This window comes from Rattus norvegicus, chromosome 14 (assembly GCF_036323735.1).
Source record: "Rattus norvegicus strain BN/NHsdMcwi chromosome 14, GRCr8, whole genome shotgun sequence".
NCBI lineage: Eukaryota > Metazoa > Chordata > Mammalia > Rodentia > Muridae > Rattus > Rattus norvegicus.
The window spans coordinates 58,293,758-58,308,112 of NC_086032.1; positions in this window are offsets into that span (position 1 = coordinate 58,293,758).

Sequence of the window (14,355 nt, forward strand, 5' to 3'; positions counted from 1 at the left end):
TTATGTAATATTTTTTTTTGGAAACTATAATATACAACAGGATGCTTTGCTGAGAACAGATGTAGTGTTTTTCTGGAAGCTGCCTGGTTCATGATTATGTGATTCAGTGGATGATGTTCTTCTTGCATTAATTCAAATTGCATCTCTTTGCTGGTATTTGTTGGGCTTTGCTGGTGCAGGACTTAGCAGATTACACACTCACAGTGAAAAACCTTGAATTCTTCACTAATCTTATCTTTCTGAGACTTCCTTGAAAGAAAAATGCACCAAAGAATTTCAGAAGATATTGTGGCTGCATCTTGCCCATTCCTCAAACTAAAGTGGATCAGAGGAACCTTGAAGTTTCTTCTGGATCAAGTTGGTCTTGTTTGGTGTTTGTCCAGTGTTCTGAACTCCCAACAATGAAGATTGGAATTGCATAAAAAATTGTTTTCTAAACATGTCCACAATCCCTGTTTCTTCTTATCCTTTCTTTACTCTTACCTTTGTTGGGTGGTAGGCTACACAGGAGGTTGAAGCATTAAAGAATCGTAATTAAAGTGGGTTTTGGAAAATCTAAGCCTACAAATAACTTGTAGATTGGGCAAAAATTTGTAGACATCTCCCCAAATGAAAAAAAATGGCCATTTAGTTAGAGCCAAAAGAAGGTGTGGACAGAAACATATTGAAAATAATGGGGAAAACAAAAAATAATATACTGTGCCACAAAGAAATCAAATAATTTGGAGGATCTATAAAAATTATCTTTGGGAAATTTGTTATGGTAGATTTGGAAAGGACTATCTTGTCTAATTTTAAAAGATAGAACATAATCTCATGACTTTAAACTCTAGTTTTTATTATAATTAAATCATCGAGTAGAATCCCATTATTATGCGACTATCCATTAAATGTAAATACTGAGATTAACCAAAGAAGCAATTTCAATATAGTTAAATCTTTTCGAGACCATAAGCGCTCTTTGAGAATGTCTCTAAAAATTACTTATTACTTTAATTGATAAAAATGATATTTAATTTTTTCTAAATAAGTATATACATATTACATAAAAAGTAGAAAACTAAAGGTAAAAGTGAAATAGATATGTTTGTTACATCTTTGATGAAAATGCCTTTTTAAAGTAAGATAAGGGAATAAGTTAGCCACTGTGCTATGCTGAAGATTATAAAAGAGTTCTTGAATTATACTTAAACCCCTTCAATCAGTGACTTGAATTAATTAAAACAATTTGAGAAAGTTATGCTGGGACTTAACCTACATCTAATCATCAGTACACCTTATCAAATGCCTTATAAATTACTTCAGTGAATATTTGATACTCCAAGTCTCAGTGTGGAATTGTCAAATGCTAATTAGTATTAAATCTCTATCATACAAAGAAAAGTATTCTTTAAAGGGGAAATCTTTCAAAGAAACACATTTCACCTTGTCCTGAAAGAACTGATGAATGGTAGTGTAGCTACGCTGTCTTTGGTTGTTTCTAGAATAAACAGTTATATTTGTTCTTATCAACTCATGTACATGGAATAACTTATTATTATAACTTTATCTTTCTTAATGTTATCAAACAAATGATACTGATCATTTACAATATGAGAATAATTATATTTAGCTTATAGGAAATAAAACAATTTTATGCTTTGAAACACCATTATTATAATTTGTCATAAATATCACATAGGCTTTTATGGAAAAAAGAAAATGCAAAGCATGTCCCACATAGAAAATACATAACTAAAAGTATATAAGACAGTCCTGAACCTAGATCACAAAAAAGTTATGAAAACAATCGATTTGAAAGAAACAGATAAATGTAGTAGAAAGTCTGGAACTCTGGTTTTGGAAGGACTCTTATATATTAAAATACCATAGTTCTATTTAGTTCGGTAAGTCACAAACACAAGAAAAACTACCACTAAATTCTGGACTAAGAAAAGTGTAATAATCCAAGCAATGCTTTATAAGTGGTAACATCCACTGATTTGAAAACAGTTAAGTCTACTGAAGCACTAAATGTTGTTTGATATATACTGACTTCATGAACTGTATAAAGAATGTGTTAAGATCTGAGGTGGAGACTCAGCAATTACTTCTTGCTGCTCTTTTAGATGACTTGGGTTGAATTCACAACACACATATCAAACATCTCATAACGGCCTATAAATCCAGAGCCATGGGATCCAACGCATTTTTCTGGATTCTAGGAACCCTGAGATTCTGTAATCACATTCATAAATCAGTAACACTAATTAAAATAAGAATAAAATATTGAACATATGAATATATCCTGTAAAATCTTTTTAGTGTTGCTTGTGTGGATATGACTTCAGAGTTACCCATTTTTTTTATTGAATAAACAATTAGGGAATCTCTACTCTAGAGACAATATATTTTTTATTTTTATTATTTTTATTGGTTATTTTATTTATTTACTTGTCAAATGTTGTCCTCTTTCCCAGTCAAACCTCTATCCCCTCCCCTATCCCACCTGCTTTTATAAGGGTGATCAAGCATCCACAGGACCAAGGGCCTCCTCTCCCATTTATGCTAGATGTGGTAATCCTCTGCACCATATGCAGCTGGAGCTATGGATCCTCCATGTGTACTCTTGGTTAGTTGGTGGTTTGGTCCCTGGGAGCTCTGGGAGGGTCTAGTTGGTTGATATTGGTATTTTTCATGTGAGGTTGCTAACTCCTTTAGTTCTTTTTGTCCTTCCCCTAACTCCTCCATTAGGCTTCCCATGCTTAGTCCGACGATTGACTATGTGCATCCCCATCTGTATTGGTCATGGTTTGGTTTAGTTATAAGTGTAATTGTGGCTTCATAGAAGGAATTGGCTAGTGTACCTTCTGTTTCTATTTTGTGGAACAGTTTGAGCAGTATTGTTATTAGGTCTTCTATGAAGGTTTGATAGAATTCTGCACTAAACCCATCTGGTCCAGGTATTTTTTTTGTTGGGATATTTTTAATAACTTCTTCTATTTCTTTAGGAATTATAGGATTATTTAGATTGTTTATCTAATCCTGATTTAACTTTGGTACCTCTTATCTGTCTAGAAAAATTGAAAATTTCATCCAGATTTTCAAGTATTGTTGAATTTAGGCTTTTGTAGTAAGATCTGTTGATTTTTTTTTAATATCCTCAGATTCTGTTCTTAATGTGTCCCTTTTCATATCTGACATTGTTAATTTGGATATGGTCACTGTGTCCTGTTGCTAGTCTGGCTAAGTGTTTATCTATCTTGTTTATTTTCTCAAAGAACCAGATCCTGGTTTTGTTAATTGTTCGTTTAGTTCTTTCTAGTTTCTATTTGATTGATTTCAGCCTTGAGTTAGATATTTCCTGCTGTCCACTCCTCTTGTGTGTATTTGCTTCTTTTTGTTCTAGAGGTTGTAGGTGTACTGTCAAGCTGCTAATCTATGCTCTTACCAGTTTCTTTTTGGAGTCACTCAGAACTATGACTTTTCCTCTTAGCACTGCTCTCATTGTGTCCCACAATTTGGGTTTGTTGTGCCTTCATTTTCATTAAATTCTAAAAAGTCTTTAATATTTTTTTTATTTTCTTTATTGACCAATTTATCACTGAGTAGAGCATTGTTCAACTTCCATGTATATGTGGGATTTCTGTTGTTTTTGTTGTTATTGCAGACCAGCCTTAGTCCATAGTGATCTGATAGGGTGCATCAGATTATTTCAGTCTTCATATATCTGTTGACCAATTATATGCTTTTTTGGGAGAAGGTATAATGAGGTGCTGAGAAGAAGGTATATTCTTTTGTTTTAGGATGAATTATTCTATAGATATCTGTTAAATCTATTTTGTTCATAACTTCTGTTAGTTTCTCTATGTCTCTAGTTATTAAACTATTATCTAGTTTGGTGGCTGTATATGTATGGACCACATGTGGGGCAGGCTCTGAATGGGTGTTTCTTCTGCCTCTGTTCTAAACTTTGCCTACCTATTCCCTGCCAAGGGAATTCTTGTTCCCCTTTTAAAGAAGGAGTGAAGCATTCACATTTTGATCATCCGTCTTGAGTTTCATGTGTTCTAGGCATCTAGGGTAATTCAAGCATTTGGGCTAATAGCCACTTATCAATGAGTGCATACCATGTGTGTTTTTCTGTGATTGGGTTACCTCACTCAGGATGATATTTTCCAGTTCCATCCATTTGCCTATGATTTTTTTTTCAAGAAGATTACTTTCTTGATTTTTCTAGGGTGTAGTTTTTTTTTTCTTTTCTTTTTTTCGGAGCTGGGGACCGAACCCAGGGCTTTATGCTTGCTAGGCAAGCACTCTACCACTGAGCTAAATCTCCAAACCCCTCTAGGGTGTAGTTTCACACCTTATGTTAGAGGGGTTTTTTTTTCTTTTTTTTTCAGCTATTATCCTTTGTAGGGCTATATTCTGGAAAGATGTTGTGTAAATTTGATTTTGTCATGGAATATCTTGGTTTCTCCATCTATGTTAATTGAGAGTTTTGCAGAATATAGTAGCCTGGGCTGGCATCTGTGTTCTCTTAGGATCTGTATGACATCTGCCCAGGATCTTTTGACTTTCATAGTCTTTGATGAGAAATCTGGTGTAATTCTGATAGGTATGCCTTTATATGTTACTTGACCTATTTCATTTACTGCTTTGAATATTTTTTCTTTGTATTTGCATTTGGTGTTTTGACTATTATATGATGGGAGGAATTTCTTTTCTGGTTCAATGTATTTGGAGTTCTGTTGGCTTCTTGTATATGTATCTCTTTCTTTAGGTTAGGGAAGTTTTGTTTTATAATTTTGTTGAAGATATTTACTGTCTCTTTAAGTTTGAAATCTTTGCTCTCCTCTATACCTATTATCCTTAGGTTTGATCTTCTCATTTTGTCCTGGATTTCCTTGAGGTTTTGTGTTTGGACCTTTTTGTGTTTTGCATTTTCTTTGATGGTTATAATGTTTTCTATGGTATCTTTTGCCCCTGAGATTCTCTCTTCTACCTCTTATATTATGTTGGTGTTGCTTGCCTCTATGGCTTCTTATCTCTTTCCTAGGTTGTTTTTCTCCAGGGTTGTCTCCCTTTGTGTTTTCTTTATTGTTTCTATTTCCATTTGTAGATCCTGAATAATTTTGTTCAATTCCTTCACCTGTTTGGTTGTGTTTTCCTGTAATTCTTTAAGGGATTTTTTGTGGATCCTCTTTAAGAAATTCTACTTGTTTACTCATGTATTTCTACATTTCTTAAAGTGTGTTATTTATGTTATGTCCTTCTTAATGTCTTCTATCCTCATCATGAGATGTGATTCCAAATCCTGCTTTTCTGGCATGATTGAATGTCCACTATTTGCTATATTGGGTGAACTGGGTTCTGATGATGTCATGTAGTCTTTGTTTCTATTGTTTGTTACACCACTTGCCTTTCACCAACTGATTGTCTCTGTAACAGCTGATCTTGCTGTCTTTGACAGTGGCTTGACCCTTCTGTAAGCCCATGTGTCAGCATCCCTGAATACCAGATTTCTCCCAGAAGGATATGGATATAGAGGGCTTTGGGACCAGGTCAGATCCAGGAGCAGGCAGAAACTGGAGGGGTCTTGTCCAGACTACTCCTGGTTTTGTGTGTCCTGAGGGTTCCACGGAGGAACTTCAGACCAGAAATCATGGTTTTACCTCTGTTCTCAGGGGTGCCACTTCTGGTGAAGGGCTTTCATTTCTGGTCGCAGGCAGAGACCAGAAGGATCCTCTCCCTGACTGTTCCTATGTTCCTGTGTCCAGAGGGCTGTTATCAGGTTCTTTTTGTCCAGGAATGTGAGTGTAAGTGATGGTCTCCCCTGAGTTCTCAAGATTCTCTGCACTTCTGTGAGTCCAGCTCTTTCCTCAACGGGATTTGTGTACAGAAGGCTGTGAGACCGGGTCGGCTTCGGGCACAGTTCGAAACTGGAAAGAACTCTTAGAGTATTATACTCTCATCTTATTAATCATTTCTTTTATCAATTTGATCTAGACATATTGTTGCACATTTAAATTAGAAAGAAAATGGTTCAATATTTGTTCATAGAAAAGGTTTTGGTTTGATACCAAAATTTGCCTTTCATAAAGAAATTTGATGTGTTTATATGTTCAATAAAAACTGAAGTTTCTTTTTATTCTGCCTTTACATAAAATAAATTATATTTACTCTACCATATTTCCTTGCTATCCAAGCAGTATTTCAAATGCATATCAATATTATAATATATAACAAGATTAAATAAATGCTAATTTCTCTAATAGATCACATAATGTGTATTTTTACAAATATGAAATTATATACTTTCTCTAACTTAAAATATATGCATATGCATAATTTATAATTTCCTCCTACCAAAATGTCTAGAGAGATGAATATTCATAAGAATTCTATATATATACAATAAAATTTTATATTCTTGATATTTCAATATATTTTGTTTTCCATTATAGTAATAAGTACAAGATAGGCAGCAGAAAAATAAGAGGAACAAAAAGAAAGCAGAAAGCTGAGGGAAAAAAGGAGGAGAAGAAGGAGAAGGAGAAGGAGAAGGAGGAACTACAATAGATTTAGAAAGTACAAAAGAGAAAGGGGAAGTAATAGAGGCAACTTTAACAGAGGGATGTCAACAATATATCTACTATAGATGATATGAATGTTCAGATGATGCTTCATTCATTTTCTTAAGATTAATGATAGGAAGTAAGGTTAAAATAGAATCAGTTCACTAGCAATATGTTGGTATTCTCTCTGTTCTGTGGCTGTGGCCACAGTCTAGATTCCTTTGGGGTAAGTAGTACTGGCTAAACTAATGGGTTTGGCTCCCAGCCCAGGCTTATTTTTTTTGGTCTTTGGAATACTCCTCTGAGATGTATTATTTGCATGTAAAAAATCACATCAATTATATATTCAGGTTTAATAAGTAATGTGTGAAGTTGGAAAATATTTGATCTCAAAAAGTGTCACGGTCTGTGGTGTCCAGTGGATATTAGATGTAGGATACATCTGGGTAATTATCAATTAAGGGAAGAAAATATCAGGTACGTATAGTATATTATAAATTATTTCATGATATCAAAAATTATAGCACCCAAGTAAAAATCTATAGCATCTTTCTATGTATACATATATGTATATATGTATATGTTCGTATGCATACATGTGTATATATGTGTGTATTTATATATTAAATTAGCATATAAATATATATTTATTTATATATGTACATATAATATACACATATATTATATATAATATTATGCATAATATATAATATATAATAGTAGTATATATATATCTTTATAATTTATTTCCTTTAATGAATTTTGTAATGTCAAAATTCTTTTTTTGTACTAGAATGTTATGTATTCCAACTATAATATTTAAAATAAACTATGTATATAAGACAGAATTGATATTTTTTATTAACTTGAATATTTCTTATATACATTTCGAGTGTTATTCCCTTTCCCGGTTTCCGGGCAAACATCCTCCTCCCCCCTCCCCTTCCCTATGGGTGTTCCACTCCCCACCCTCCCCCCATTGCCGCCCTCCCCCCAATTGATATTTTTATTATGAGTTTAAATTTAGATACTTATTTTTTGTTTTTATAAGGGTATTTACCTAATCACATGGCCTTCTAGAATGATAGATTAGAAATCAGGTCAGGGGGCTGGGGATTTAGCTCAGTGGTAGAGCACTTACCTAGGAAGCGCAAGGCCCTGGGTTCGGTCCCCAGCTCCGAAAAAAAGAACCAAAAAAAAAAAAAAAAAAAAGAAATCAGGTCAGTACTTCTTTATATACTGAATATGAAACCCTTTTGTAGAGTCTCTAGGAAGCAACCTTATGCCTTTTCCTGTATATTTCAAGTAATCAGAAACACATAGTTTGGGACTCAATATTTATTTTGCTAAGATATCAAAAATATTCTTCCACAGTCAGTCCTGCAGACACTATAATTTTTTTCTTTTTAGTTCTTTTCTTGAATTAGATATTTTATATATTTACATTTTAAATTTTATCTCCTTTCCTCTCTTCCCCTCTGCAAACACCCTACCCCATATCCTCTTATCCTGCTTCTATGAGGATGCTCCCACACCCACTGCCTTATTCCTGTCTCACTGCAGTAGTATTCCTCTACAGTGGGGCATCAAGACTTCACAGGACCAGGGGTTTCCCCTCAAACTGATGCCAGATAAGGCCCCTTTAGCTCTTTCTGTCGTCCTTCCCCTAATTCCTCCATTTAGGTCCTTGTGCCAGGCTTCTAGCACCCACATCTGTACTCATCAGAATCTGGCAGAGCTTCTCAGGAGAAGTTATATCAGGCTCCTGGCAGTATCACTTCTTGGCATCAAAAATAGTGTCTGTTTTTGGTATCTTCATATGGGATGGATCCCCGTGTGAGGCAGTCTCTGGATGGCCTTTCCTTCAGTATCTGCTCTACACTGTGTTCCTGTATTTCCTTGAGACAGGGGCAAATCTTGGTCAAAATTTTGGAGATGAGTCGGTGGTCCCATCCCTCAAACAGAGGACTATGCATAACCTCTGGATGGTCTCAACAGGTTCTCCCTCCCCTTTGTGGGATATTTCAGCTAATGTCATCTGTGGGATACTGGGAGGCTCTTGCTTTCCTGGCATCTTAGACATTCTGGTTGCTACACCCAGGTTCCTATCCTCATTGTTACATACCTCTGTTCAATTACCTGACCCTCTGAGCATCTCCTACATCTCCTCTCATACCTGATTCTGCCCCTTTTTCTCCACTCCTCTCTTCACCCCAAGTCCCTCCTACCTTCTAATTCCCTTGATTATTTTGTTATTCTGTAACTCAGAAATTTGGTATTAGCTATTGTATCTCTACTGAGAGTTTACAAGTCTTTAATTAAGTTTTCAATGAAAGAAGAAAGAATAAGAGTGAGCATGAAGGAAAAAGCAAGGGAGGCAGGGAAGGAAGGAGAAAGAAAAGAAAAGAAGAAATGGAGGAAACAAAAAATATTTGGTTTTAGTTGTTGCTTTATATAAGATCCATGAAGCTTTTCATTTTAGCATTTATTGAAAATTGATTTTTTACATAATGTGTCCTGATTATGGTGATTATGATTACTATATTGTTATAATGATTATACTTCTCCTTCCCACTACTCTCCAGCATTCTCCCTAACTCCCAACCCATTTAGATCCTCTACTTTCTGTTTCTCATTGGAAAATAAACAAAGAATTATGGTATAACATAACATAAAAGACAATAGAATGGGTCAAAACAATTGTACAAAAAATACTAGCCCCTCCCCTACATAAACAGAAACAATAAGAAGAAACAGTTATAGATTCAGGACTAGATCATTCCCATAGCTGGAATCCCATAAAAACATTAAACTGAAAGCACACACAAACACACACACAAACAGACACACATGCATACACACTACACAAACACATAAAAACACACACACATACACACACACACACACACACAAAGGTTTTATAGAGTAAAAAAATTTGAATGTGTATATGTGTATATGTATGTGCATGCGCATGTACATGTGTGTATATATGTATATACATATATATATGTGTGTGTTTGCGTGTGTTTGTGTGTGTAGGATGTGTTTTTGTGCATGTATATACATATGCATAAAATATATAAAACATTTGTGAAAGTATATAAATAAATTAAATTTAAATTATAAGATTTTAAATAACTGCTGGCCTTGTGGCCTACATTTAAGAGAATTGTTTCTCTTAAACAATGAGACTCTATTAGGCAAAAGTAAATTTTTATTTTCAAGTGGAAACCAATTGACAGTGGCTTCTAGGTGGTAGATAGTTGTAGATATCCACTTCCCTTTCTGAACTTAGGACCCTATCTGGTAAGAACCCTTTTGCATGCTTGCATAATCTCTGTGAATTAATTTGTACTTCAACCTAATGTTTTCAACCCTTGTTTCCTTGGTGCTCTTTTTCCCTTATGGTTCTTAAACTCTTTCTTTCTCCTCTTCTACAGGGTTCTGTGAACTCTGAATCTCACTTAGGGCTGAGTGTTCCTACTTTCTTCATAGTGTCTGGCTCTGGGGCTCTATATTTGTTCCTGTCGCATCAGAAAGAAACTTCTCAGATGATGGCTATTAAAGGCACTGTGTTATACATGTGCATAAAATATATAAAACATTTGTGAAAGTATATAAATAAATTAAATAGAGCAATGTCATTAGTCGTCATTCTATGCTACATTAGTTTTTTGGGGTTTTTTGTGTATGTTTTTTTTAAGAACATTAGTACCTTGGTTTTACCCCAAACTCTTGACAATCATGTATAAGTTTATGGGTCACCCAAACAGTGCATGGGATATTTTCTTCTGTCTTATCAAGTGTTTTCTTGCTGCAAAGAAAGAATCATGTGAAAAAACCATAGCCATACTAAAGAGAGTTAATTAATTAATTATGGTTTGCTTAAAGGTTCATCGTTTTATCTAATTGTCATCATGGTAGGTAATATGACAGCATGTAGACAGACATGGTGATGGGAAATTATTAGTTCCACAAGCAGCAGGGTGTGACAGACGTTAGGATTGGAATAAGCTTTTGGAACCTTCAAAATCAACTCCTGTGAAACATTTCTCCCAAGAAGGATTCACCACCTAATCCTTTCAGAGATTGCCATTATCTGTAACCAAGTATTCAAATCTATCAACCTGTGAGATCCATCCCTTTCAAACCACCACAGGTACCATTCAAGCAGAATCAGATAATGCTTGGTTATTCCCACTGAAGCAGTGGTGTCACCTCTATGTAAGTGCCAGGGGTTACACAGTCACAAAGGCAGTTCCTACAGGAGGACCTAATTGAGATCCGTGAGACTAACATGTAGGCTATTCTGCATCTCACCATTGTGTGACATGCCTCTAGAGTGATATCTCTTTGAGGGCTGGTAGTAAATGACAGGTAAGATCCTGGAAGACAGGACAAACTAAGACAGTCACAGCCCAATATATGGTGAATCCTCTGAGGAATCCTCTGGGGTCAACAATGTTGAGACAATGGTGACCAGGTCTCCTGCCGCCGCAGTAGCATCTCCTACAGAGAGGACCTAGTTGAGCACAGCCTGAGAGACCAAGAATTGCTGGTACATACAATTCCAGCTAGCCAAGAACTACTATTTACAAAAAATGCTGTCTTGGGACTAATGGTGCACATGAATGAGAGATTGCTGGTGCAGTTTTCACCTGCTATTGGAGTTTGTGTTATTGACTGTGCCAATTCACCTCCAACCACAAAGGATAGGAAGGGTCAAGTGACAAGTAGCCTAAGGTACAGACAATGACATCCCACACATGTAGGTGTTGTCATTAGTAATGAGCCATGCTGTCAGCTTGTAGAGAATAACCCATAGTCTTGGCTGCATCCTGGTTTATTTTCCTGTTCTCGTGGTAAACTTGGCCAACAACTCAATGTTAATGTTTTATCCCTATACTGGAAATGTCACTTGAGAGACAAGAGATGCCCAGTCAAATTCTGTCTCCCGCATTGTTTAGCAGCTTCATTTAGATTATCTACATATAATTACATATTTTAGGAAGCTTCCATTGTATTAAGTTTTTATACTAACCATGGAGTAACTCTTAATTTTAGTTTTCTCTTCCATGTTTTCTTTGTAGTTTCTCTTTTCTGCCTTACCTATCACTATTTCACCCAATCCTCTCATTCCTGTGCTTCTACAAACCATCCTATTTGTCTTTCCTAGGGATATCTAAGCCACCCTAAACACATCCTCCCATCTCTTGTATTCTGTTGATGCACCTTGCCTCTGATGTTCTTCTTCTCCTTTCTAAAATTTTCATTTCCATACTTCTGTCAGTGTTGGTCTTCCTCATTGATTTGTATTTCTACTTTCAGGTCTTAAATTGTTTTATCTAGTTTCATCCATTGTCTGTTTTCATTTGTATAAATTTACCATAAGTGGTTTATTTATGTACATATTATAGACTTGTATTATATATAATTAAGCCTATTTTAAGTTTTTTTCCTTGTTCTTCAATTATATTGTTTAGGTCCTGCAGTGGAGGGTTTTTTTCATATTGCTGTATAGGCATCTTGGTTGGGAACAATAATAATTTTAAGTGATGATATCAGGTCTTGTCATCGTTAGGTAGGTTTTTTGTTTTTGTTTTTCCCCCACCTGATTTGTTTCTCTTGTCTTCTCTAGTTCTTAGGTGTGTGTGTGTGTGTGTGTGTGTGTGTGTGTGTGTGTGTGTGTGTGTGTTATGATAGTTATGTGATGTATTGTAAGGTAATCTTCTGGAATCTGAAGACATGTAACTACAACATGTTTTGAACAAACTGTGTTTCTAAGTATTGGGAGCTGACACTTAAGAATAGTAACAGGCTAAGGGTTGATTACAAGGTTCACAGGAGGAAGAATGTTCAAACAGGATTTTCTTATGTGTTCAGACAATGAGGAGAGGCCACAACAGGAAGTTTGCTACAGAGGTTGGGGATGAACCTGTCAGATTGGTTATGAAGAAGAGGAGGGAAAAATTCAAATCTGTTGCTTACGTCCTCGGCTGGCATACTTGCTTCTCTGTTAGGTTTGGCTACTCTGTTCCCATAGAATGTCTGCTGGAGTTGGGAACTGATATGCAGAATGAGTTGGTAGGAGTTTGGCATAGATCTCCATTATGGAAAGGAAATGAGTAGAAAGGAATGACAGTGCAAGTAGTTGTCCTTCATTCTGCTACAGATAGCGTGGTGAGAGCGGAGGACTGAGTATAGAAAGGAAGAGAGGTGAAGACCTATGGTTTACATACCTGGCAAGACTGGTGTGCAGATTCCCAGAAAGTGTTTGCTGGGGTTGTGGAGTATAATAATGAGCTCCATGAAGTTTTGAATACATGAAGTTTGTGTCTAGCCTGGAACATTTTGAGATTCCTAAATTTTTCATATGTCTTTTGTCTTATGTCCTTCTTCATCCATAAAGCATGCATTCATCTTCATATTTTCCAGCTGCCTTTTTATTTGCATTGACAAGCTGAATAATTCTAAAATGATCATAATGTATATTAATCTCTGTTTCAATGTCTACTATAACCAAAATAACAAATGTAACAATTATCAAACATATGTACATTTCACATATATTTAAAATTTTGAATTAACATACAAAATAATAAGATACCTTATGGATTTTTCATAGAACCATTGGTTGATCCATCTAACTGCAGTTCTCTACTCCAATTCCAAGTCCCCCAACCATGCTTAAACACCTCCATATACAATATTCCCTTTTCACATTTATGACAGATGTTTTATGACTCCAACATCCTTCCTTAAAGTCTCTTCATCATGTGTGTAGTAAGAACATTTCATATCATCATTTTTAGGAATTTTCAATGTATAACATGTCATTAAATGAAGTACATTGAACATTTAATCTTTAGGTATTTTTCATCCTGAATAGCTAAAACCCTGTATCTCTTTACTCATATCTTTTAATTTCCTTCAAACTCAGATCTACCAAGTTATTTAATCCTCTGCTATAATGAGTTTGTTTCATGTATTATGTTGTAGTAAGATCATGCAGTATCCATCTCTGTCATTCTATGTTTTGTATTTCATCTTGAATTGATTTTTATACACATTTTGAGATAAGGGCCTAATTGTATTCTCTTGTAGGGACTACTCAATTTTTGCAAAAGAATTTCTTGTGGAAACAATACTTTTTCCTGTATCTATTTTGCCATCATTGCTAAGGATGAGTTGGCTATAGATGTACGGATTTTCTTTATGCAAAATGGGAAAAAAGCTCATTTGCTTGCAATAATCACATTATTTTTTTCTAGCATTAGGAGAAATAAAGGACAAATATGAATATCTTCTAATTGGTCGATGCATTATTCTGTCTTTTTAAATATTGATTTTTTTCAATTTTCATCCAGTTAGTCTATCTCATCCTCCATTCATCAAATCCTTCACATTTTATAGTGTCTTTTTTATTTATTATTGTTTCAATATCATATATGAATTTATATACACATAACACATACATAGGCACACATGTGTATGCATGTATTATTATAGATTTACAATATGCAATGGCGATCACAATCCAGTAAATTTAAGCAAGTATATAGTTCACACGGACATTCTTTATGATGGAGTGAATATACAAATCACCTGGATATGAATTTGTGCCCTAATAAGAATTTGATTTCTAGAACCTGCTCATTTTATAAGGTCAAGGTGATTCCTTTACCTGATACCTCTTTATTTCCCTCATCTCTGGACCCTTCATAATAACTGTTCTCCTAGATCTATGAGTGTCTTGCATTGGGATTCCATGTAAAAGATAAAATGTTGGTTTTTCTAA